Source organism: Phascolarctos cinereus, unplaced genomic scaffold (genome assembly GCF_003287225.1).
Source record: "Phascolarctos cinereus isolate Bilbo 61053 unplaced genomic scaffold, phaCin_HiC Scaffold_9;HRSCAF=440, whole genome shotgun sequence".
Classification (NCBI taxonomy): domain Eukaryota; kingdom Metazoa; phylum Chordata; class Mammalia; order Diprotodontia; family Phascolarctidae; genus Phascolarctos; species Phascolarctos cinereus.
This window is the reverse complement of record NW_027556402.1, coordinates 101946073-101949910: the sequence shown is the minus strand read 5'-3', so window position 1 is coordinate 101949910 and position 3838 is coordinate 101946073. Positions and strand designations below refer to the sequence as shown.

Sequence of the window (3838 nt, the reverse complement as noted above, 5' to 3'; positions counted from 1 at the left end):
AGGCCCAAATAAGTAAAGTGACTTGCCCAAGATCACACAGATCTAGAGAACCAAACACAGCTTTTCTGATTCCTGGCCCATTGCTCTTTTCCCCAATACTACAGCCAAGCCTGTGATTTTTACAAATCGAATTAACTCCAAAGCCAGAGAAGTTCATTGATTTCCCTCCAGTCAAACAGGAACCTAGGTCTTCTTTTGCTTTTTAGGTCATTTAAGTTTCCACTATACTACTAAGGATCCCTTTGAAAACCTCCCCTGACCCTTCCCACCATGGATCTCCAGATACCCCTGCCCTCACCTGCAGAAAGCAGTGCCCCAAAGGGGCATGTTCAGCTACGCTGGCATTGTACACCTGTCGCTGGAAGACCGGCTCGTTGTCGTTCACATCCTCCACAGTCACACTCACCCAGCAGGTGGAGGAGAGCGGAGGCTGGCCGAGGTCCTGGGCCACCACTTGCAGCTCCACCGCCTCCTGGACCTCCCGGTCCAAGGTCGGGTAGTGCTTACCACTCCGCTCTCTGGGTCCACAGCAAAGGCCAGAGAAGGGCATCTTGCTCCAAGCGCTGAGTCTTCAGGGCTGCAGTCGTTCGGGGGCTGGACCTGGGTTAGGACATAGCGCACCCTGGCCTGGTCAGTGCCTGGTTCGTCTCTGTCAGTTGCGCTGAGACGGAGCACTGCAGTGCCGGGCGCCGCGGCCTCAGACACGGAGGCATAATAGCGCTCCTGACTGAAACGAGGTACCTGGTCGTTGACGTCGGTGACCCGAAGCAAGAGGGTCTCCTGGGTGGTAAGGGGCGGGAACCCTGAGTCCGTGGCCACCAGTAGCAGCTCGTACTGGCTGCGGCTTTCCCGGTCTAGGGACCCCTCCACGCAGAGGAAGAACACATCCCGGGAGCCTCCCGGGCGCAGAGCGAAGGAGCCCATGCCGCCCTCCAAAGATAGTGTGATGCCTGAGCTACCACCTTCTCTACCCACTACAACCTCGGTGGCTTCCTTCTCGTCAGGGTCCCCATCCAAGTCAGAGACGGAGACACGGGCTACATAATCGCCGCGCCTGGCGCCCTCTGACACCTGAGCTCCGCCGCCTTCAGTTAGAAAGAGCAAGTGAATGGTGGGCCGGTTGTCGTTCACATCCAGCACTGCGATGGATACCAGAACGCTGGCGGCCTCAGGTTCCGCGCCTCCGTCCCGGGCTTCCACAACCAGCTGGTGCCAGGACTGGGACTCTCTGTCCAGAGGCCGGCGCACTCGCACCAAGCCACTCAGCTCCTCCACAGAGAAGTAAGCCCCATCGCTGTCGGACCCGCCCGCGGAAGGCTGCCTGGCGCGGAGGCTGTAGCGCACTTCTCCATTGGGCCCCAAATCAAGGTCTGTGGCGTGCACCCGACAGACCAGCGTGCCCGGAGGAGCGTCTTCGCGCACAGTGGCCCGGTATTCACTCTGGTTAAAGACCGGCGGGTTGTCGTTCTCGTCCAGTACGCGTACCTCCACTTGCAGGCGGCCAGTGAGCCGAGGGCTACCACCGTCCCATGCCTCTATCATCAGTTTGTGAGCAGAAGCAGCCTCACGGTCCAGACGCCGCACCAGTACGAGGTCCAGAGGCTCCAGGGGTGAGGAGGAAAAGGAGGAGGAGCCCGACGAGGAAATCTGCTGCCCCGGGCCTCCGTAGCGCAGCTGGAAGAAGTGTCCCTCGGTGTTCTTGGCGAGTTCGGGAGGCTGCAGCAGGGTATAACCCTGGGTGCTAAAAAGCCCCGCGTCTGGGTCCCGGGCCCCGGGCAGGCGGAATGCTGTGCCCGGGGGGGCTGAGCTCGGAGACGTCTAGTTGCAGGGAGTCACTTGGAAAACAGGGTGAGTGATCGTTCACGTCGTTTACTGTAATGTCCACCTGCACCACGGCTCCCAGCAGCGTGGCCGCCACGAAGCTGTAGCGGTCCCGCCGCTCACGGTCCAGGCTCCGTGCGGTGCGGATGATGCCCGTGTCGGTGTCCACGTGAAAGTCGTCCAGCAGCGGGGAGTCGCCCGAGTCCTCAGACAGGAAGAAGCCGTCTCCCACCCCCTGCTGCTCACCGGGCAGCCCGGCACGGATATCCCCAACCAGAGTATCCGGGGGGAGCCCTTCGTCCACCGCTAGGCTGAGGTTGTACACCTGAGCGGACGAGCCGGAGGCAGTCCACAGCCACATGTAGAGAAAGAGCCCCAGCAGGTAGCGCAGCCGGGCAGCCAGAGTGCACAGCTGTCCACCGCTGCAGCCGCGTCTCCGCTTCTGGCTTCCTCTCTCCGCGCGGAGCGGGAGCTGCTCCCTAGCCAGAGCACCCCATTGCAATCCTCGGCACGTCTCCCTTCTCCTGGGGAACATCAGGCGTTGCCCGGTCGGGATTTCCTGCTGTTGCAGCGCCTTGCACCTCCTTCTCCCAGCGGGGTTCATTTCTTCCCCCTCTGCTCACCTCAGTTCATACGCTCTTTGGAAAACTGCTGTTTATCTTCGTAGCTGTAGGAAGAGCCAAGTGCCTCTACAGGGAGCCTCCTTCAGGAACCGGCGTTTCAGCCAAGGAAGAAAGAGTTTGTTTAGCAAATAGACAAACAGCAGTTCTGAGTTCTCAGGGCTGCACTTTGCAACTGGCAAAGTCTTCCTCTGCCTAGAGCATATGAAAGACTAGAAAGCTGCTGCTTCTGCTGCTGCCGCCTCTGCCCTCCTCTCCGGGCTTCATCCTCTGGATTTTCTTAGATCCATCTCATCTCGGTTTCTCCCTCTGCCGTTATTCCTTTTACATCTGTTCCTTGTTCTGCTCGGCTGGTTGTTTCCCCCTGGTAAAGTCAGGTGCATTATTTCTTTTGCCAGAAAAGGAGGAAATCATTTTAGCCGCGCGCACACGCGGGGAGGGAGAGGAGGAGGAGAAAAGGGGAGGGAGAAAGTTGGTGCGGTGAATAACAAGTGTGTGAGTGAAGGGTTGGTGGGCGGGGAGGGACAGCTCCCTAGCCGTGCCTGCGGCCGCTTCTGCTCCTCCTGCTCGCAGAGCTGCGTCTCTCCTCCGCAGCAAGGAGAGCGAAGAGTGCCGCGCCCCCTCCTCTGCCGTTTACCCCTCCTCACCATGTGACTTCGCTCAGACAAGGGCAAACTCCAACCCAGAGAGCCGCGGCACTGCCGCAGGGCACGATTCCCCTGCTGTGTCTGGCCGCTAGACTCCCGTTAGAGGCAAAGTGCTAGGGTTAGACCAGGAAAGGGAAGAGGGAAGGCAGCCCCGGGAGAATCAAGAGAATTGGACGAGGGATAGAAGGGTTAGGGCTAGGGCAGGCAGCCTCGCGTGCAAAGCAGTGATTTAGAACCGTGGGGAGCAGCCTTCTCCCCTGGAAAACACAGGGCGCTTGTCTCCGGAAAGGGGAAGGGGGTTGGGGGCTCTAATCATTTTGGATAGCCAAACTTGTGTTCTGCATTTGGTGAGATAGATAGATAGACTTGTCCTCAGCGGAAGGACAGATGGAGTTGAAGGAATAGCAGCACAGCTGGTGCGAGGATTATTACAGAGAAGGGGTGGGGGGAGGGCAGGGCGGTCCTCCTAGGAAAAGCCTCCAAGAAACCGAGAAGTCTGTGAAACACATGGGTGTAAACCACAGTTTATTATGCCGCGCTACTACTTAGCAATGTGTGAGTTTCTTGCTGAGCAGCCCCCACTCACTCTACCACCAGGAATGTCAAAGGAGAAAGTCTGGGGGCTCTTGTTATTCATTCATTGCAGGACCAGCTACAAAATTGCTAACGTGTTGATTTAGGGAGATATATAGCATCTGGAACTCCCCAAAATATATGCAATACTGAGAGCATCACTTCCCTACTGAGGCA

At 58.2% G+C, this 3838-nt stretch overlaps 1 pseudogene; it reads right to left on the bottom strand.

The window, feature by feature from the left end:
* Positions 1 to 211: 211 nt before the first annotated feature.
* On the bottom strand, positions 212 to 3458 carry LOC144455444 (protocadherin-23 pseudogene; annotated as a pseudogene).
* Between the last annotated feature and the right edge of the window lie 380 nt (positions 3459 to 3838).